This window comes from Schistocerca nitens, chromosome 5, assembly GCF_023898315.1.
Source record: "Schistocerca nitens isolate TAMUIC-IGC-003100 chromosome 5, iqSchNite1.1, whole genome shotgun sequence".
NCBI lineage: Eukaryota > Metazoa > Arthropoda > Insecta > Orthoptera > Acrididae > Schistocerca > Schistocerca nitens.
In genome coordinates, this window is record NC_064618.1 from 712,594,910 (window position 1) to 712,618,891 (window position 23,982).

The 23,982-nt window shown below is 40.9% G+C and overlaps 1 pseudogene; it reads left to right on the forward strand.

Moving 5' to 3' along the window:
* Window positions 1-8,108: 8,108 nt before the first annotated feature.
* Window positions 8,109-8,226, forward strand: LOC126261355 (5S ribosomal RNA; annotated as a pseudogene).
* Window positions 8,227-23,982: the final 15,756 nt, after the last annotated feature.

Sequence of the window (23,982 nt, forward strand, 5' to 3'; positions counted from 1 at the left end):
CATACACTACTGGCCATTAAAATTGCTACACCACTAAGAATCGTGCTACAAACGCGAAATTTAAGCGACAGGAAGAAGATGCTGTGGTATGCAAATGATTAGGTTGGCGTCGGTGGCGACACCTACAACGTTCTGACATGAGGAAAGTTTCTAACCGATATCTCATACACAAACAGCAGTTGACCAGTGAAAAGTTGTTGTGATGCCTCGTGTAAGGAGGACAAATGTGTACCATCACGTTTACGACTTTGATAAAGGTCGGATTGTAGCCTATCGCGATTGCGGTTTATCGTATCGCGACATTGCTGCTCACGTTGGTCAAGATCCAGTGACTGTTAGCAGAATATGGAATCGGTGGGTTCAGGAGGGTAATACGGAACGCCGTACTGGATCCCAATGGCCTCGTATCACTAGCAGTCGAGACGACAGGCATCTTATCCGCATGGCTGTAACGCATCGTGCAGCCACGTCTCGATCCCTGAGTCAACAGATGGGGACGTTTACAAGACAACAACCATCTGCACGAACAGTTCGACGACGTTTGCAGCAGCACGGACTATCAGCTCGAAGACCATGGCTGCGGTTACCCTTGACGCTGCATCACAGACAGGAGCGCCTGCGATGGTGTAATCCACGTCGAACCTGGGTGCACGAATGGCAAAACGCCATTTTTTCGGATGAATCTAGGTTCTATTTACATGATGGTCGCGTCTGTGTTTGGCGTCATAGCGATGAACGCACATTGGAAGCGTGTATTCGTCATCGCCATACTGGCGTATCACCCGGCGTGATGGTATGGGGTGCCATTGATTACACGTCTCGGTCACCTCTTGTTCGCATGGACGGCACTTTAAACAGTGGACGTTACATTTCAGATGTGTTACGACCCGTGGCTCTACCCTTCATTCGATCCCTACGAAACCCTACATTTCAGCAGGATAATGCACGACATCATATTGCAGGTCCTGTACGGGCCTTTCTGGATACAGAAAATGTTCGACTGCTGCCGTGGCCAGCACATTCTCCAGATCTCTCACCAACTGAAAACGTCTGGTCAATGGTGGCCGGGCAACTGGCTCGTCACAATACTCCTCGCAGAATCTGTAGCAGTACACCTGACAGTTTCTACTGTCTCTGCGGAAATTTCGCTTTTGCCAGGCATAGGAAGAAGATTTTGGCCATTGTAAAGGAAACCAATTTGGTTTAGAACTTGGGAATCAAGAGAAAGGCTGGATTCCCCACACTTATAGCGTGACTTTCTGTGTTAAAGTGATAAACTGGTGAATGGTTCAAATGGCTCTGAGCACAATGGGACTTAACATCTGAGGTCATCAGTCCCCTGGAACTACTTAAACCTAACTAACCTAAGGACATCACACACATCCATGCCCGAGGCAGGATTGGAACCTGCGACCGTAGCGGTCGCGCGGTTCCGCACTGAAGTGCCTAGAACCGCTCGGCAACACCGGCCGGCAAACTGGTGAATGGATAGAGGTAACTACACATTGTTTGCAGCACCAATGGCGTCGAGGGAACAGACTGTTACTTTTGTTTGACAGATATTCATGGTTTTACACAATGAAAATATAAGACACATGTGCCTTCTGCAGTTAGACTAATCCTTCATTCAGAAACTCTTCCATTACCTACTAGACCAACAAATGAAGACAACAAAACTTATACCGACAGTGCAGAAAGCGTGATTGAAGAACTGAAATCACATCCTGAAAAAAAAAAAAAGTCATACCAGTCCGCGAGCTCTGTGACTCCATGTTTATGACACAAGCATATTCGAATGTCCGCGTTCGTGAGTTAGAACTAACAAAAGCAAAAGCAGAACTATTAGGTCCGAGGTTGCAAGCATGTAATCTATTTGCACCAGACACGAAAATAGCCGACTTTAGATACAGGAAACGAATTTTTACACCCGGTTTTGCGAATGACGATGGCATGTTGGCGTACTTCAAAGACGTTCGAGCACCGTTGAGTGCTTCGAACTTCAAATATGAGTCAGAGAAGTAAAGGCTTTTCATAGATGGCTCCATATACAGTCTAAAGGGAATTAAATTTATGAATCCGCAGTTGCCTAGCCTTAGAGCTCAAATGAAGTTACATAAACCTGGCTCATCCATACGCCCCATTGTAAACAATATTAACTGCCCTTCATAGGTTAGTTAGGTTTAAGTAGTTCTAAGTCTAGGGGACTGATGACCTCAGATGTTAAGTCCCATAGTACTTAGAGCCATTTGAGTCATTTGCACTTATCGTAAAAATTGTACTTCAGAAGACGCCATCCCGATTAGCTTTGACAGCTACGATCGACCTCAGTCGTTATTGTAACATATGAAATCCATGATACACATATTGAATATTTCTTGGTCATCTTACTACGTGGTCTCCATGCCAACGGCAACTGTAGAGAGCAGGTTCAGACCAGAAGAGTGCGCCAATATTTCACTAAATTTCGTCTTACTCAGAACACAGTTTAATTACTGTTTAACTGACACAGATGATAATTATTTTACATAAATTCATTGTTAATCCATATAAACATTCTACTAATTAAATAGCCGAAGCTACGCATATAGTATACTAGTTAAATAAGTTATTTCACCCAGATGGTTCAACAACAAAATAAGCGAAATAATTTTTAAATAATCTTATTACAGTTACTCACTGTTTTAACAACTTGTCAGATGATAATCGTTTTACATAAATTCATCGTTATTCCATACAAACATTCAACTAATTAAATATTCGAAGCTAGGCATACCGTATACTAGTTAAATAAATTATTTCACACAGATGGTACTACAAAAAATAAGCGAAATAATTTTTAAATAATCTTGTTACAGTTACTCACTGTTTTAACAATTTGTCCTGTCCTTTAGGCACTACATTTTTTATAATTATTCACTTTTAGGTAAACCGTGTCTTCAAATGATACGTAACTGACGTAATTCGTTCCTCATTGGCTAACGTTAACGTCTTACAGCACAAACACGCCCTCACTGAATCTATACAACGCAACGCTGCCTAGCCGACAGCAGCAGTTGCAGGTTCTAAGGTCTACTGTCTGTTTTGGACATCAGCTTCAGCAGATGGGTAACGACTCTTCGATTTTAATAAGTATAAACTACATTATTCTAAGTTACTGACTTCTTTACGTAACTAGGACGATTTCTATCCTTCACAGTGCTATTATAAAGATGGCATAAGACTAGGTCGAAATAGGTTATTTTACTTAAAATAACCATTGCGATCTAGACTGCTTTTCATTGATTTTATGTAGCTTACAATGTAAGTAGGCTGTTTAGGTTTTTTTTATTGGTAACGCCACGTAGCGCTCTGTATGAAAATCACTGGCTGTGCTGTGTGCAGTCTGTGGCTAGTTTGCATTACTGTCTGCCATTGTAGTGTTGGGCAGCTGGATGTGAAAAGCGTGGAGCGTTGCGGAGTTGGAGGTGAGCCGCCAGCAGTAGTGGATGTGGGGAGAGAGACGGCGGAATTTTGAGAGCGGACGATCTGGACGTGTGTCCATCAGAGACAGTATATATATATATATATATATCAGTAGTTTGCATCTTTTATTTAGCTGGCAGTAGTGGCGCTCGCTGTATTGCATTAGTTTGAGTAACGAAGATTTTTGTGAGGTAAGTGATTCATGAAAGGTATAGGTTATTGTTAGTCAGGGCCATTCTTTTGTAGGGATTATTGAAAGTCAGATTGCGTTGCGCTAAAAATATTGTGTGTCAGTTTAGTGTTGATCAGAATAAGTAAAGAGAGTAATGTCTGACTACGTTCAGTTTTGCTCAGCTGTTTGAAAATCAATAATGTAAGAGGTTTATCAGCACAGTAATTCAATAATTTTTCTAAGGGGACGTTTCAACAAGATCGCTGTTCTCCGAAAATGTTACCCAAAATTTTAAAAGGCATTCTCCTCCTCAACGTAAATACAATGCCTTCTGTTCCAGTTGCGTATGCCGCTATGGCAAGGAGTCTTATGATGTTTTGAGACATGTGAGTTGAGTGTGAAGAACATAAATGGAAAACATGTGCGTATTTGAAAATAGTTCCCATGTTAGTGGATATGCAACAATACCACACGAAATACGGAAGTTTTCTGTGTGAGTGGGATAGTCGTGACAGAAATTCTCACTGTAAACGAATAGTTTGGCCTCAACGGAGCCTGAAAGTGGGGAAAAAATATATAGAGAATGAGAAAGTAGTAGCTAGTGGAGATGTTTGTCTGACATCACATCAAACTAGGCCATTTTAAACGGCAGGTAAAGGCCATGAAACCGTCTGGAAAAGCATTTGTGTACCTCTCAAAAAATTTCCTCTTCTTCATTCAGCAAAAATAAAGGAAGATGTGTTTGTGGCTCCCCACATAAGAGAACTTCTAAGAGACTCACATTTTGACAAATGTCTTGCAGCAAAAGGGAAAAAAAACGGCTTTGTTTCACGAATGTGATGCATAACTTTCTGAGAAGAACAAGAGCTAAGCACTGCGAAGAACAGATTCAAGAAATGATGCCGGCCGGTGTGGCCGAGCGGTTCTAGGCGCTTCAGTCTGGAACCGCGTGACCGCTACGGTCGCAGGTTCGAATCCTGCCTCGGGCATGGATGTATGTGATGTCCTTAGGTTAGTTAGGTTTAAGTAGTTCCAAGTTCTAGGGGACTGATGACCTCAGATGTTAAGTCCCGTAGTGCTCAGAACCATTTGAACCAAGAAATGATAAAAGCATATAGGGATTTAGGAAATACGATGTCTTTGAAAATCTACACTATTTTCGTGAGAGCTGTAGTAATGCTTCCGACGAACATGGTGAAAGTTTCCATCCAGACATACTCTTCCTGGCAACGCGTTATGAAGGGAAATGATTGCCTGCAGTGCTAGACGTTACTGCTGGGACATTGTTCAGAGACCAAAATTGTTCACAGGGAAATAAAGTAAGGTTCCTTAGATAAAATATCGATTTCAAATATGTAATTCCACACAGAAAATACTGCATAGCTCTGCATATGCTTTTGTTTTACACTATATGAATGGTTTGGCTCAAATGGTTCAAATGGCTCTGAGCACTATGGGACTCAACTGCTGAGGTCATAAGTCCCCTAGAACTTAGAACTAGTTAAACCTAACTAACCTAAGGACATCACACACATCCATGCCCGAGGCAGAATTCGAACCTGCGACCGTAGCTGTCGCGCGGTTCCGGACTGAAGCACCTAGAACCGCTCGGCCACCAGCGGCCGGCTGAATGGTTTCGAAATAGTTATACAAGTGGCTAGAATAGTGATATTTGATTTTTTTGTCCATGTAAATACAGAAAATAGGATTGAATATAGAAACTGCCTATAACTTCAAAACTGTGCCTGACACAAACTACTTACACATTTGAATTTAGAAGGTACGTTTCACATAAGTATTATGAATGAAACCCCCAAAAAAAATGTATTTAATATTTTTTAGATCGATGTTACACTTCTGGTTGCTTTTCGTATTATATTTTTCCTTTGGAGCTAGCTGAGGTCTTCTTGTAGGTCTGTGACGGAACGCTAGACAGACAGTAATAATATTATGAATATCTGCAGCTATTATTCTCAGTTACTGCTTAAATTATGTTTATCATGTAGATAAGAATAAATGTATCCATCCGAGCTACATCAATTAGGCCTAAAATCGATATTAATAAAACGTTATATTAATCAGTCAAAAACGTCAACTATATTTTTCTAATGTAGAACATTATGCATTATCATCTTCTCACCTAAATGATGCTTGTTAGTAAACTACTACCGAAAACTTCTAAAAACGTCAGATCATGACAGTTTGTTTTTTGTACTGACCATTTCTTGAACATTATTTGCAATAACAGTTGCTGCCCCATGTCACTGACAACACTTTCATCAAAGATAAGTGCCTTTTGCTTGGAATGTAGTGGTTTAAGAGCGCGAAACTGTAATATATAGTAAGTAAATAAACGGTTTTACTTTTTACTCGCAAATACACTCCTGGAAATTGAAATAAGAACACCGTGAATTCATTGTCCCAGGAAGGGGAAACTTTATTGACACATTCCTGGGGTCAGATACATCACATGATCACACTGACAGAACCACAGGCACATAGACACAGGCAACAGAGCATGCACAATGTCGGCACTAGTACAGTGTATATCCACCTTTCGCAGCAATGCAGGCTGCTATTCTCCCATGGAGACGATCGTAGAGATGCTGGGTGTAGTCCTGTGGAACGGCTTGCCATGCCATTTCCACCTGGCGCCTCAGTTGGACCAGCGTTCGTGCTGGACGTGCAGACCGCGTGAGACGACGCTTCATCCAGTCCCAAACATGCTCAATGGGGGACAGATCCGGAGATCTTGCTGGCCAGGGTAGTTGACTTACACCTTCTAGAGCACGTTGGGTGGCACGGGATACATGCGGACGTGCATTGTCCTGTTGGAACAGCAAGTTCCCTTGCCGGTCTAGGAATGGTAGAACGATGGGTTCGATGACGGTTTGGATGTACCGTGCACTATTCAGTGTCCCCTCGACGATCACCAGTGGTGTACGGCCAGTGTAGGAGATCGCTCCCCACACCATGATGCCGGGTGTTGGCCCTGTGTGCCTCGGTCGCATGCAGTCCTGATTGTGGCGCTCACCTGCACGGCGCCAAACACGCATACGACCATCATTGGCACCAAGGCAGAAGCGACTCTCATCGCTGAAGACGACACGTCTCCATTCGTCCCTCCATTCACGCCTGTCGCGACACCACTGGAGGCGGGCTGCACGATGTTGGGGCGTGAGCGGAAGACGGCGTAACGGTGTGCGGGACCGTAGCCCAGCTTCATGGAGACGGTTGCGAATGGTCCTCGCCGATACCCCAGGAGCAACAGTGTCCCTAATTTGCTGGGAAATGGCGGTGCGGTCCCCTACGGCACTGCGTAGGATCCTACGGTCTTGGCGTGCATCCGTGCGTCGCTGCGGTCCGGTCCCAGGTCGACGGGCACGTGCACCTTCCGCCGACCACTGGCGACATCATCGATGTACTGTGGAGACCTCACGCCCCACGTGTTGCGCAATTCGGCGGTACGTCCACCCGGCCTCCCGCATGCCCACTATACGCCCTCGCTCAAAGTCCGTCAACTGCACATACGGTTCACGTCCACGCTGTCGCGGCATGCTACCAGTGTTAAAGACTGCGATGGAGCTCCGTATGCCACGGCAAACTGGCTGACACTGACGGCGGCGGTGCACAAATGCTGCGCAGCTAGCGCCATTCGACGGCCAACACCGCGGTTCCTGGTGTGTCCGCTGTGCCGTGCGTGTGATCATTGCTTGTACAGCCCTCTCGCAGTGTCCGGAGCAAGTATGGTGGGTCTGACACACCGGTGTCAATGTGTTCTTTTTTCCATTTCCAGGAGTGTAACTAACACTCATTTTCAAGTACAGCAGAAAAAATAGGTTGTTGATTTAGCTGTAGAAATGGCTGTAACTTCAAATGCTTCCCATTGAATGCAACATTAATAAATGAAACTACCATCTGTTTGTGATGCATAAATGCTTAACACACATATGTTTAGGCCCATACTGCACACTGTAGTGATACATCCAATTCCTTGATTGAGAAGTATCACATCCTTAAATACATATGTCAGAGAAAAGATGTTCGTGACTTAGAGCACCTCACTGTTCGAAGGTGTTTCAAATCGTAGGTGCTGATACCAGAGTTAACGACCCAGTGACTGTGCAGAAGCGGACAGCAGTCAGACGACCCCACGTGCTGATTAGGAGATAGGAGTTCCGTGGAGCGGGTTGTGAGGAGGATTGATTGAGCTCCATGAAATCTGAGAATGCAAAATGTCAAAGATAATAAATGTATTGTAATTGTTAATTAACAAGTTGAATATCAGATCTGTTAGGAACGAAGTACAGAGAGGCAGTATACTATATATTTCGTAGCTGTCCTTATTTATCATGTATTGAGTTGTAATTTTAAAAATAATGTAAGAATACGTATTGTATCTCATTTCTTATTTATGTGGTGGATTGAATGAGAAAGAGAAGTTTATTTTCAGCAGCCTTATCTGCAGCCTGAGGGCAACGGCCTTGCCTCAGTGGTTACACCGGTTCCCGTGAGATCACCGGAGTTAATCGCTGTCGGGCGTGGTCGGCACTTGGATGGGTGACCATCCGGGCCGCCATGCGCTGTTGCCATTTGCCATTTTTCGGGGTGCACTCAGCCTCGTAATGCCAATTGAGGAGCTACTCGACCGATTAGTAGCGGCTTTGGTCAAGAATACCATCTTACGACTGGGAGAGCGGCGTGCTGACCACACGCCCTTACTATCCGCATCCTCCACGGAGGATGACACGGCAGTCGGATGGTCCCGGTAGGCCACTCGTGGCCTGAAGACGGAGTGCTTATCTGTAGCCTGTACGGAGGCGAAGTCTGTGCGAAGTTGGAGGATGAAGGCACACAGATTCAGGGCACAGACTAGCTGGGCCTTGATTAATACTTAACGGCGACCGACTATACAGAAAGCAACGTTCGTCATATGTAACAGGAGTGTTGAGGTGACAATTTATTGAAGTGTTTGGTGCGTGAGGAGAAGTATAGCAAACCACCGCGCACCTCAAGTCAAACTGGAACACAATAGCTGCATCGGAACAGAAAAATCCAGAAAAATAAGCCAATAATATCCTGTCGAAACTGCTCGTAGTGTTATGTTTCCCTTTTCAGCTTCCAGTATCGAAGTCAATAAAAGGGAAATAACAGTTCACATATGCCAAAAAACAATGTAAATCATGATGAATTATCATCTTCTCCCTTAAAATGGTGGTTGTTGAAATGAACCATTGCTGAAAAATTTCCGAAGAACGTCAGATGTTGAAAGTTCTTTTTTACTACCAAGGGTACAACATTACCTAAGAAAAAGCTATGTTAGCTAGCGGAGAATGTCCATTTTTCTAGAGTAGAGCATTATACACTATCACTTCCTTTCCCAAAATGTCACCTCCTTCCCCAAAATGGTGATTAATGCAGTGGACCATTTCTAAAAAACTTGTATAAAGCTACATTTCCAGCTAACAACGTCAGTTATATTGGTAATATTTGCAGCTATTTCTCCGCAGTTACTAAGTTCAGTTATGCGTTGTGATTTAGATACGATAATTTTTTTTTTTTTTTTTTTTTTTTTTTGCAACTGAAATGCATCGCGTCGTGTGCACTAGGAGGTGCCTCGGAAGCAGAGCCCGTGGGAAAAACAAGTGACACCTGAGGTGCCCCATGCGTCGCGCTAGATTCTCCACCACCGCTACGCGCCGAGGCAGCAGCTTGAAGGTGAATGACCCTAGTCAGCTGCACGCTCAGCTGCTCCAGAGCCACGACCAGCTCCTCTTGCGTCCGCACACAGTAGGCATACATCCTACCCATCCTAGCAAGACTAACTGAGGAAGTGAACTACAAAAGCAGACAGTTCTAGATATACGACTTGCTATCCTCTTGATGCGTCACCAATGGACGCCGATGCGTTAAAGAGCTACGCAGCTGGCTGTTCAGTGAGCACCTATTGCGCTAAAGACTGAATGAATTTACACTTACAAAAACGCGAGATTAACCCTTTTGAACAGAGGAACACGCACGAAATTTAATAAATATAAGTTGACGCTCTGCAGACATACTCGTATCATAGCCGAGAGTTTGTGCGTGACTAATAAATGTACACAGCAGAAGTGCCTTCCAATTGATATCACATTTTAACACTGATTTGCACATGATGTATATTGTAGCTGACTGCACATGTTCTTGTTTATATGCTTTAGTGTTGACTGAGGGATAATGGGAAATTCAGAGGGAGCGAGTGGAGGGGAATGGTGTGCTGGGGGAGGGGATGGAGGTAAGGTGTGTGGTAAGGCATTCGTGTGTTTGTGTGTGTGTGTGTGTGTGTGTGTGTGTGTGTGTGTGCGTGTGTGTAATTTTTTTATGGTAAACTGTGAATTACTTTGAATATTGTACTTTTATTGCTCTTTTGGTCATTGCAAATATTTTTACTTTTGTTTATGGCTTTTCGCATGACATATTCATCCTGTAGGTGAGCTTTCTAATTCTTTTTTGATTAAGGCAAAAGACAGCCATATCTGTTTTAATCTCAGTCTGATGGTGATTTTCTTTCGTTAGATGTTCTGTGTATGTGGAGTGGGTATATTGACTCCAAAATGCCCTTAAATGCTCTTTGTAAGTTGTGTTAAAATTTCTTGCAGACATACCATCACTTTAGAGCTCATGGATAAACAGAAATACATGAATAAAACATGGAACTATTACAGAAAAATAATAATGAAGAACTAAAATATGATTCAATTAATGGATTTCAAACAAAACTGAAAACCACAGTAAAAGATGTCAAGACCATAAGCACAAAAACAAAACTTTGTATAAAAAAAATTCAGCAGTGCCAATGCTCAGAAGGCAGCCCAAATAAATGAAGACAGTATTCCTAAGAGACCAGTTATGAACTTCAAAAGCCCTCCTACATATCAAATTGAAAATTTTGCACACAGATATTTAAGTCAATATTTTGAACTAGAGAGGTATAAAAATCTCCTTAGAATTAATACAAGGAAGAAAAGATACACATACCACATCAACTGCAAAACTGGTATGCTTTGATGTGAACGGTATGTCCGCTTCAGTCGCACTTGTTTACACAATTAACATTATAAAAGAATAACTGTCAGGAAACCCAGAAATTTCACACACCACTGCAGAAGAACTGAAGAAAATCATAAAAGTAATCACCAGGCAAAGCTACTTTGAATCAAACAATTCATTCTACTTACAGTAGCAAGGACTGCTAATGGGAAACCCAACCTCATACTACTAGAAAATATCCTAATGGACCTCTTTGACAACAGATTTTCTGCTGAAATAATAAAAAGATATTAAGTATTTTACTTGAACAGATATGTAGACCGTATCATATGTCTCATAGATGAACCAAAAGAACATATAAACAGTTTACAGAGACATAGATATAAGAGACAATACTCTACCTCTACCTCAAAATTACGAAATGTAACAGAACATTTTCAGAAAGGCAACAGCTATAGGCAAGATAATACACAAGAAGTCAAAACACCCGCATTCTCGAAGAACAACAGTCATCAGGCATACGCTATATCGACTACTGCAAAATAACTCTAAGCGAAAAGAACTATCAAGAAGAACTAAACATGATCATCTACATAGCACAAATCAGTGGATACAACAGCAACATAGTACGCAAAATACATGACACCGTTAGGCGAAAAACACAGACTGAAGACAGCAAAATTAAGAACACTCCGGAAATACAAAAGGATAACAATAACACACAATGCTCACTCAGCCCAGGAAACGCATCCCCCATCACAAAAAGGTACACCATAACATACCAAAATCACGTCACGCACAAGATTGGCAACATCTTCAAAAATCATAAAATTACTATATTCTTCAGCCGGCCGGAGTGGCCGTGCGGTTCTAGGCGCTACAGTCTGGAGCCCAGCGACGGTCGCGGGTTCGAATCCTGCCTCGGGCATGGATGTGTGCGATGTCCTTAGGTTAGTTAGGTTTAATTAGTTCTAAGTTCTAGGCGACTGATGACCTCAGAAGTTAAGTCGCATAGTGCACTTATATTCTCCAAGACAAATAGCACAATTCAAAACAAACTAAAAACTATGAAGGACGAGAAAGATAAATACAACAGTTTAGGAATATATTAATTAACATGTGATAGATTCATCTCTAAATAGATTGGGAAGAGTGCCAGAAACTGTAACGCAAGGTAGAAAAGAGCATATAAGAGCACTGAAGGGTCAATGTAACCACTCCACGTATGCACAACGGCTAATGAAAGAAAAATCATCATCAGGTTAACAACAGACAGTTTCAACATTTTCAGAAAAGCAACAGCTACCGGCAAGGTATTATGCAACAAATCTAATCACCCCACATTCTCAAAAAACAACAGCCATGAGACATATGCAATACAGACGGTTGCAAAATACCTCTAAGCAAGACCATCAACAAAACTGAAAATGTTTGCAGTGCCCAAAAGAACAATAACGGAAGAACAATATTCAAACTAATTCACTGTTTACCATAAAAATAACATACACGTGCACGCCCATCCTCCTACCCTTACGTACACACACACACACACACACACACACACACACACACACACATTGCCCTATCACACACCCTACCTCAAACCCCATCCCAACACACCACTCTGCTCCACTCTCTCCGTCTAGAGCTCTCGTTATCCCTCAGTAAACCCTGTAGCATGTCAACAAGAACATGTGCAGTGTGACACAATATGTGTTATGTGCAAAGAAGTGTTTAAATATGACATATAAATTGGAAGAAACCTCTGCTACATACATTTAGCATATATAGAACGACAATGGACGCACGAATATGACATAAAAATTGGCCAGGTGCGATTAGGACTTACGCGATGAACGTTACACACAGTCTTAATTATGTATGTAGACAGTTAATCCATTCTGGGAATCTAGTATATCGTTGATCTTTGCCCGTTATCACCACTGTTACTGTAAAGACATTGGTCCCAGGGACTCCAAGATCTTGGTTAATGTTTTAATTTCAAATTGGATGACAAATGACAAAAGAAATTTTGTTTAGTGTGCTAAAATAAACATATTAATAGTTCTCGAATTATTTCCTTTGGTTGTAGTATGAAACCTTGTTTCTTGGCAAATTTAATGATTCTATGCCAACAGGGAGTATCACGTAAGTTCTGATGAGTGAGTTTGCGACTATCAGAATGTGTGACATAAATCTTTTGATCAGATTGAGCTTAGAAGCTTCACTTTTTTTACATCGCCAAGGGACCACAGACCTTAATATGTGACATAAATTTCGACTTAATGCGTCTACCGTTTCCTGAGAAAAAGGGTTTTGAAGAATCGAACAAACAGACGGGCAGATGGACGAAATCCTAAGGATGAAAGTAAATAAAAAACACAACCATACAGTTGTAAATAGAAACAGCTAGGCAGAAGCGAGATGCTACGCATCAATACAAATCTCATTTCAGTCTATGCATAATCAAATAATATCGTTGCATTATACACCACTGAAGATGCCTAGCGTGAATAGGTGAAACATGTTTGATACGCACAAATTCGGTTGCAAAACACGGATTTTGCTAATTTTCTTTGGTAAATGATAGCTGAATGTCAGTTACATTTACTGGTATATAACATTGTGCATTACCATCCACTCCCGTAATAGGGTGATTAGTAGAGTGCACATTCCAGGAAGACTTCTCAAAACGTCACGTCATGAAAATTAGTTTTTATATCCACCATCCTTTCACCATTATTTGCAATAACAGATGCTATCCTCCACACCACAGGGTACACTGGGTTTTTAAATGCCACTGCCGAGGACTGAGTTTGTGAACGAGCCATGTTCCTGTATCGTCTGGAAACTCCTAAAATAGATGCCAATGACTGTGGTCCAGCTGTTGTTATGTGGCAGTCGGTCAAATTTCAGAAGTTTACTAAAGGTTGCACTCTCAGGTTGTTGGCATCCAGGCACGGCAGTACGGAATTGGCAGCTGCTTCTGAACTGCTATATTGTCAGGGGCATTTTTAGCTGTCATGCTGTGACTGCGGCCTGGTTACGGTCCTGTGCTACTTTCCGTACAGCTCAAGTTTTGTTGGTTGGTTGGTTGGTTGGTTGATTTGGGGATGGGGACCAAACAGCGAGGTCATCGGTCCCATCGGATTAGGGAAGGATGGGGAAGTAAGTCGGCCGTGCCCTTTCAAAGGAACCATCCCTGCACTTGCCTGTAGCTATTTAGGAAAATCACGGAAAACCGAAATCAGGATGGCCGGACGCAGGTTTGGACCGTTATCCTCACGAATGCTAGTTCGGTGTGCTAACCACTCCGCCACTTCGCTCGATAAAAGTTCCGTGCTGCTGCGTTAGTAAATAGTAAGGAAACAAACCATTTTACATTTTCGTCCACAGATACCTAAGGCTCACTTTCAATAACAGGAAAAAAATGATTTCTGATTTAGCTGTAGAGATGACTGTAACTTCAAATATTTTTACTCAAAAAACGTTGAAATACGAAACAAAACCAATAAGAACATTATGCTAGCACCAGTTTGTGAAGATTTCGGGCTTGCAGCCGATCGTCGTAAACTTCATTGCACGATATTTCGACTGGACAACTGCCAGCCATCTTCAGGTGAGCCTCGTTCGTCTCACCTGAAGATGGCTGACAGTTGTCCAGCCGAAATATCGTGCAATGAAGTTTACGACGACCGGCTTCAAGCCCGAAATCTTTTTGAACAGTTGATTCGCCGGGAAAATTTCAAATTTTGCACCAGTTTGTGAAGTCCATTAAGCTAACACACATATGTTTAGGCATCTACTACTCAAAGTAGAAATGTTGGAACGCGTGAAGGAATACTGACCTTACGACTTATCTTAGAAGAAAGATTAAGGAAAAACAAACCTACATTTCTAGCATTTGTAGACTTAGAGAGAAAGCTTTTGACAACGTTGATTGGAATACTCTCTTTCAAATTCTGAAGGTGGCAGGGGTAAAATACAGGGAGCGAAAGGCTATTTTCAATTTGTACAGAAAGCAGATGGCAGTTATAAGAGTCGAGGGGTATGAAAGGCAAGCAGTCGTTGGGAAGGGAGTGAGACAGGGTTGAAGCCTATCCCTGATGTTATTCAATCTGTATATTGAGCAAGCAATAAAGGAAACAAAAGAAAAGTTCGGAGTAGGTATTAAAATCCATGGAGAAGAAATAAAAAAGTTGAGGTTCGCCGATGACATTGTAATTCTGTCAGAGACAGCAAAGGACTTGGAAGAGCAGTTGAACGGAATGCACAGTGTCTTGATAAGAGGGTATAAGATGATCATCAACAAAAGCAAAACGAGGATAATGGAATGTAATCGAATTAAGTCGGGTGATGGTGAGGGAATTAAATTAGGAAATGAGACACTTAAAGTAGTAATGGAGTTTTGCTATTTGGGGAGCAAAATAACAGACGATGGTCGAAGTAGAGGATATAAAATGTACACTGTCAATGGGAAGGGAAGCGTTTCTGAAGAAGAAAAATTGGTAACATCGAGTATAGATTTAAATGTCAGGAAGTCGTTTCTGAAAGTATTTGTTTGGAGTGTAGCCATGTATGGAAGTGAAACGTGGACGATAAATAGTTTAGACAAGAAGAGAATAGAAGCTTTCGAAATGTGCTGCTACAGAAGAATGCTGAAGATTAGATGGGTAGATCCGTAACTAATGAGGAGGTATGGAATAGAATTGGGGAGAAGAGGAGCTTGTGGCACAACTTGACTAGAAGAAGGGGTCGGTTGGTAGGACATGTTCTGAGACATCGAGGGATCACCAATTTAGTACTGGAGGGCAGCGTGGAGGGTAAAAATCGTAGAGGGAGACCAAGAGATGAATACACTAAGCAGATTCAGAAGGATGTAGGCTGCAGTAAGTACTGGGAGATGAAGAAGCTTGCACAGGATAGAGTAGCATGGAGAGCCGCATCAAACCAGTCTCAGGACTGAAGACCACAACAACAACTCAAAGTAGCTATGCTGGAAACGGAAAACATAGCAAAATAAGGCAATAATATCCTCTCAAACTGCTCATACTATAATACTGGACTGTTCTTGGGGCCTGGATATGAAAAACTGACCAAAATTGGCAATGGCGCGACTAATCTGCCGCTCTGATACACATTATGTAACTGGCAACCCCACTGGACGAGAATGTTTTAACGCATCCTCCCATCCTTGTTACTGGAAGCTCTCGGATTGGCCTAAGCGCGGTGTGTCTTACGAATAATTTAATTGGAAAAGTAGATATTGCAGTAAAACACTAAGCTGTGACTGAGCTAAATATGTTTGACGTAAGTAGCTTGGAAATTAAGTTTGGCCTATTTCCGAGAAATGGATTGGACTTAGGAAAAGGATGGGAGGGAGGGAGGGGCAGGAGGAGAGACAGGAGGGGAGGGATATCTGGGGCTTCGAATGGGAGGTTCAAATGGCTCTGAGCACTATGCGACTTAACTTCTGAGGTCATCAGTCACCTAGAACTTAGAACTAATTAAACGTAACTAACCTAAGGACATCACACACATCACCCGAGGCAGGATTCGAACCTGCGACCGTAGCGGTCCTTCGGTTCTAGACTGTAGCGCCTAGAACCGCACGGCCACTTCAGCCGGCGAAAGTGAGGGTATGGCTGGTTTAGGAGATAGGAGGAGCATGGATTTGCTCCCGGTACTTGAGAAAATAACCTGTGAGTTACTTTAAGTCAATCTGCATGCTATGGCTAGCTCAGTCGAACTGCAGGAACAGACGAAAAAATAAATCACGCCTTAAGCGCCTGCGTTTGCATGTGGCGCCACTATACAAAATATTTCTTAGAAAATGTTTGAAAATATCAAGCTGCTTTAGATAACATCATGCAGACAACTCTCTTTAATTAACAGTTGCTGCACCAGAATAAGCATGACAAATATGCTTTCGCACATATGAAGGGTAATCAAATGGAAGCCGAACACCCACCACAATGGGACCATGGAATGGTTCCATTGAAAAGCTTTCACCACTCTTATTCCACTTGGAAACGAGACGATCAGTTCCTGTTTCGTAGAACGCAGTCGGCCACTGACGGATCGACAACTGCACTCAATCCTATGCTTCCTCGTCCGACTGAAACCAACATCCAGGCACCTCTTTCGTCACGTCACCAAAGACGTGGAAATCGCACCGTGAAATGTCTGGGATTTATGGAGGATGTTTCAGTGTTTTTCAATCAAATCGCTGAACTGTAGCCTTTGTCCGATTGACAGTGTGTGGGCGGGCCTTATCGTGCGACAGAGTCATTCCGTCCGAGAGCATTCCTTGTCGTTTTGACTTTATGGTGCTGAAACGTCCCCTTAGGAAAATTATACACGACTGTGCTTATCCTAAAACAATATTTTTAGCGCAACGCAATCTGACTTTCAAAAATCTCTACAAAAGAATGGCCCTGACTAACATTAACCTATACCTTTCACTAATCACTTACCTCACAAAAATCTTCGTTGCTCGAACTACTGCAATACAGCGAGCGCCACTACTGCCAGCTAAATAAAAGATTCAAACTACTGAAGGTACTAACTACTGATAGGCATAGTTAGCAAATGAAAGATTTTAATAGAGAACAAACAATGTATTTACCTTAATAGTCATAATATATATAGCAGTTCATGACATACAGTCTTACAAATTTGAAAACTCCGCCATTTCTCTCCCCACATCCACCACTGCTGGCGGCTCATCTCCAACTGCCGAACGCTATGCGCTGTTAACATCCAGCTGCCCAACACTACAATGGCAGACAACAATGCAAACTAGCCACAGACTGCACACAGCAAAGCCAGTGATTTTCATACAGAGCGCTACGTGGCGTTACCAATAAGAAAACCTAAACAGCCTACTTACATAGCCCCCATGCTTCCCACAAAAAATTTTACAAATTTTTTTGGGCACTGGCCAATACATATTTGTGAAAATTTTTTTTCACAATTACAATCACAAAGAAATCAAATGCACACACTTATTGATACAATGTTGGTCAAAAGCTAAAATTTTCTCACTGTCCAGAAAGGCAGTCCTGATCATGCATCACAGTAAAATTGCAGTGTTTTTTTTTCTCAAAGTCTGAGCAGTAAAAGAAAATGCACACGGAAGTAGTGGATTTCCATGCAATCTTGAAGAAGTAGTGTTGTCCTTCCAACGGAAAGACAGTGCTGACTCTTGATATGCAGACAGGTATTGGTCCACAACAGAGCAAACCCATAGCAGAGTCAGTCGAAATTTTGAAGAGTATTGGTAGGTAGGTCATCACAGAGCAGACCCACTGTAGTCCTGGTAGAGATGGCCAGCAGCCATCTGTTGTGACTGTGCAGGTGCACAATCACCATTGAAGAGGCTTGCGGATAATATAGCAAGTCCATAACCACCACTTGTGTACTCACAAAGTTTTTGGAATTGTCCTTAGAACCAGCAATGCTGTTATCCAGTCCCTTGCTGAATTATTAACACATGTGCAAACACTAACAGTCCCTACTTCTCACATATTGTACATATACTATGACCAACAGAAACGTGTGCAGTGAAATGTAACTTACAAGTTAATAATATGATGAACTGGTATCAATTACAATTTTATAACATAAGAATACAATAACAACGGTACAAAATACATCATTAAAAACATAATAATACAGATAACATTTGTAGTAATAGGGGCTTTACAAAAGAATAGAAATAAACATATACATCAGTGTTACATGAATTATGACATAAGTAAATACATAAAAGATCAGAATAATTATTGAAACATCAACTTCACACATGAGCATTAAAACAGAACAGAATTAATAATGTCTAACATCTTTACAAAGTAAATAACATATTATTAATGCAAATTATATTTGAGGATAACAGTATTCCTCATCATAGTTCATGTAGCTGAGTATTAGAAAAATTCTACAACATAAGTCTTATCAGATAAACATATAAAGACAGGAAGAACATAAATACACAAGCGTACACAAACACATAGTGGGATAACACAAGGAAAGGACAGGGTTTGTTTTACTGCAGTATTTTGCAAACAAAACTTTCTTTACTTCTCGGAGATCTCCCTTCATTCTTCATTATTTCCAAAAAGTCCTATCTATACCTGCTTTCTGTACTTTTCTCGTATAGCCTCTCAGTGCATTTCTTCAAATTCATCGCAACTCATTCTCTTATAGGCTACCCCCTCTTAAGCTAACTTAAATCTACTGAGCTCAGATGCTAAACTAAGGGACGAGGCAATGCAGCAGCACAAAACAATTAACACAAACAGCAATGACAAAAAAAAATGGAAAATTGCAAAGCAAGCTACAGTAAATCTAAATTACCAAGCAATGCAACGTTACAACTAATATGAGCCAATGTGCAGCAACAAGAAAAATAAATCAGTAGTAAAACTAGCTTAACAGAGTAATACAAAGTGAAATTTAGTAGCACTAAGCCTGGCAAACAGCAGCAGCAAATGCAATAACTTATATCTGAACATGACATAGCTCAAGCAGAAAAAATATTACACTTAAGACAACAATGCAGACAGGGACATGTATATTCACATCTTAATGTCTATGTAATTAAAGTGGTGCACCACAAGAAGTTATTCTACCAAAAAAATTACCAAGTAGTTGAAAAGAAAATTCCGTATGCAATTCCTGTGAAGGGAAATGTCTTTTTATGCTCCTTCGTTTTTTTGAATAGATCATAAAATTATTTACTGGATCTGTAGGCATAAAATATTTATATTAGTACATCTACTAAATTTTATTTTAACCAATGCTGCTGCAGCTAGAAACTTGATATTAAACAAAATGAGCAAACTCTCAACTAGAAAGACAATAGATGTAAAATGTTTCTCATCATTTCATTAGGCATTTTAGTCAATATCATAAATTAAAAGCTCCACAGTATAATCATATGTTTTCAAGTTTGAGCGTGTCGTATATGCGATGCTTGCTACAAAGAAATGTCAATAGCGAGGATAATGGCCTCTTTTTTTTTTCCACCTGTGCCTCTGAAAGGCACACACTAATGGCTTTTTCCAGGTGACTGTCGTGCAGCTGCCCACGACGCATTACGTGCAGGTGGTCACTTAACTTTCTTATGGAAATATTTACGACAGCAGTTTCCGCTACAGTGACAGTCTCATATAAAAATATTTCACAGGTCAAGAATTTGCGTTACACATCTGTAGAAACAAAATCCTATTGATATAACAGAGTCCAAAAAATTTTACACATAGTCATCGTAATAATAACATCATAACACCTCAGTCAACTCTCAAAATCGTCGTAGCTTCCTCCAATAATTTCAAAACCTAAAAAAAATTCTCTGCTCATGTCAAAACTGTCATCTGCCTCAAACATACTTCAAAAATCGTGATCCCATACCAAATATATCATTCAAAGCTCTCATAATATCACAATGGGTCCGAAAAAATATGAACAGTTCACAAAGTACAGACAAAATACAATTTCGTAACTGTAAAGTTACCCAACTGTGTAATTGCGTAAACATGTGTCACTGATGTAGTAAAAAAGAATGTTTATCTCTCAGTTAAATGATCAGATAGCTGTGTAATTTGTGTTTTAGAGAAATATGGCACCAATGTGTAAAGTTGTATAAGCAAATACCATATTAGCTAGGGCTCCTTGTGTGTGCCAAACACATGGTACACAAAATAGGCGTGTACCCCCCTGAGGATTAATTTAATTATACCCTCAGGTGTTACAGATTACAGCAATGGAATGAAATGTATCACAGAAAACTTTCATTGTAATTCAAAAATCTTTAAAAATAAATATTTTATGTATAAAATTAATCACTCAAATACGTGTACTGTAGCGCTAAACTGTGTGTCTTGTTGTAAGATAATCTCTGTGGAAGTGTCGTAGTTATCGTCCTCCGAAAGCTAAGTTCTGCAGAAGTCAATGTACTTACCTCATGATAAACAAAAGTGAAATGCTTTGCGTATAGATATTTTAGTTATTACGCTTATTGCCGTGATGAAGAAAGTACTGTGCTGTAACGTATTGTTGTGCTACGGAAAAGGCAGTCTCATTGTAGCTATACCACAAAAGTTACTACTAAAACATGTTTTACTTTCCAGAATAATGCAGAAAAACTGTGCAGATATAAAACAGAAACACCGCAAAAGCAACATTGTGAATTGTCACTCATTAGTAGCGTCATGATAAAACCGTGTAGTTGTCACATAAACTAACCACTGTGTCGTCTGGTATCTCACAGAAAGTACTTTAAATCCAGAATGTATTTTCAAGTAAACCAAAATGTTGCATTAAAATCTCATTAGCAGTACCAGTATATGTTCTAAGTATGTAAGCCTTATAGTCGTTACGTAATCGTGCAACTAACAAACAAGAATGTACACACACAATAACACTGTGACGTCTGTTCACTATAACAATGCATTCGTAATTTCTGTTTCAATAAGTTCTCTTGGTCCTTGACTGGATATTTAACTTCAAACATTGTTGCATGTTAACAGATTCGAAGTCTGACAAAGCATACTAGTAATGTACAGTGAAAAATTTTGTAGCAAAAATTAAGTTAAAAAAACAGATTATCTCTCAATAAACAGTTTTACATGTGAAAAGTGGTGCAATTCTTTACCCTTCCTAGTACGCAGAGTTTCAACTTGAACGCAATTATCATGCGGTATACATCGGTAAGGAATGCTAAAATTTTTCTCAAGGTTAGCGTCTATGTTATTTTTCTCTGAGCCAGCCGGCGCACGTGGCTGCCTGTGGTGCGAGTCATTGCCTGCAATCTCTTTGTTGGCGCGCGTCGTTATTGGGATTAGGAGACCTAACTTCTACAAATTCACCTTGCCGAGAGGGTCCTGCCCTATTTGAAACCAGCCAGTTCTGATGAAATTCAGGTCTGTCGTTACGATTATATCGTCTGTCGTCATGTCGGTAGTTTCTGTAATTAATTTCTTGTCGGTCACATGGTGGAGAACTTCTCCCTGTTGTGTCAAAAGTTATTCTGTCTCCCTTGATAATAATAGTTCTGGTTGCTATATTGTCTGTTTCTATGATTGTCTCTGTCATATTCATTACTACAGAAATGCGATCTTTCTCTGTAACTATTACTCTGCCAGTGGTTGTCATATGGGTGGTCTCTGTTTTGTTCACGATTTGCGTTGTAAGAATAGCCTTGTCGTGTCCAGTTATTATTTCTTTCATGGCGGAATTGTGACGGATGTGATCTGTAATTGTTGTGTTCCTGTTTTCGCGTTCCGCGATTGTCAGTGTCAATTTCCATTTCTTGTAACAGTCCCTGAAAAGCTTCAATGTTATCTTTGCAACGTCCTGCCAAAATAATATGTCGTAAATGTTCAGGTAGTTTGATTAAGCAAATGCGGATGAGTTCTGAGGGGCTGTATGGGTTTGACAGGTACTGATTCTTGTGCAACATGTCTTCAAAATATTTCACAAGACTGGAAAATTCAGATTGTTCGAAATGTTTCATCATTATGATGCCATGTTTTATTCGGTCTTGTGTGGCTTGAGACCAATATGCTGAGAGGAAGGCATGGCAAAACTCTCCTTCACTGTGGCAATCGTGAATGACCGATCGCATTCTTACAGCTGGTTCATTCTCTAAGTAGCCACACATAAATTCTAATCTGTGTTCTAACGACCAGTTGGGAGGAAAACAATGAGAGAATTGATGGAGCCATGCTTGTGGATGAATGTCGTTGCCAGAATTCTTAAATGTTTTGAATTTACGTGTAGTAATGAACAGCTTATAGTGAAAATCATCATGTCGGCGAGTCACATGTCGGTCATTGTTACGTCGTTTTGGCGGTTCCATCTCAAAATTCGGTGTGCCTTGCCAATTTCTTTCATAATTTCCGAAGTGTTCTGTGTTATTATTTTGTGGTTGTTCCGTATTTCTAAGTCCCTCTTCCCGGGTTGGAGCGCGAGTGTCCTCTGAAATATGTAATTTTTGTATTACTTGTGCCAACTGATCTTGTACTTCCCGGATTTCTCTTTTGTGTTGCGTATTAATTTGATTCTGATTTTGTTTGAATTTCTTAATTTGTTCATACTCTTCTGTGTCAGTGATGGCTACAGGTCTTGTGTCATTCAGATCATCATCTACCTTTGTAGATAAGTTAGTGAACTGATCCGAAAGATCGGCTACTTTCTCTGATAGTGTACTTACTTCCTCAGTGTGTTTTTCTGAACCAAGTTTCAGAGTATCTACTGTGTCCTTTAAGTTTTCCTGAGTTTTTGCAAGTTGCTAACCGAATCGGTAGATGCAACTGAGTCAATTTTAGCTTGCAAGGTGTCGTGATTTTCATGAACAATGGTTTGCAGTTCTTATGGCTGCTTCGTGATTCTGTAATGCATTTTCATGCCGCGAAAAAATAGGTTGAAAATGCTCACAAATTTGTGTTTTTACTTCATTACAGACTTTTTGACATTTCGATTCAATGTTATGTCACTCAGTAGTTAAATCTTCACGTGTTTGTTCAAGTGTGGTGTCTAACGTTTGAAGCTTTTGCTGTGTGTTGTCTCTGATTTTGTTCCATTGTGTCTAACTGTTGCTGTGTTTGTCCCTGGTGTTGTTCCATTGTGTCTAACTTTTGAAGATTTTGTTCCATTGTGTCTAACTGTTGCTGTGTTTGTCTCTGGTGTTGTTCCATTGTGTCTAACTTTTGAAGCTTTTGCTGTGTTTGTCTCTGATTTTGTTCCATTTGTTGCATTAGCTGTAATAACAATGCATTAGTGTCTGGAATCTGTTCCTCTACGCTTTTCGGTAGTGCATTTGCACCGGCAACATTCACATTTTGACAAGCAGAAAATGTGTCTTGACTTATTTGAGAAAACGGTGAGGACGCAAAACCTGAATCTACAGTATTTGCAAAATTGTGTCCTGTCATTTCGGATTCCTGAGGTGAGCTGTTGCCGAGCGATCGATCGATAATGTTTCCCTGTTCACTAATTGTTTCACTGCCTACGCCATTGTTTGCCGCTCGCTCCATTTCCCTATGCACAATTACCAAATTACTATGTTGAACATTAGTTAATTCATTACACGGTGGCGCTAACACACTGCTTTCGTCTTCACTGTCATTTCTCAGTTTACCTTGGAGCCTAGTATTACGTTTTTCACACGCCATAATTGTCACAATATTTCACACGATAACACAGAAAAGCACAATTTGAAGAGCAAAATAAGATAACATAGCAATGGAAATAATGTCTACTTAATTGCAAGCGCAGCTGCGAAATACTTGGTGCAAATCTACATCCATGTC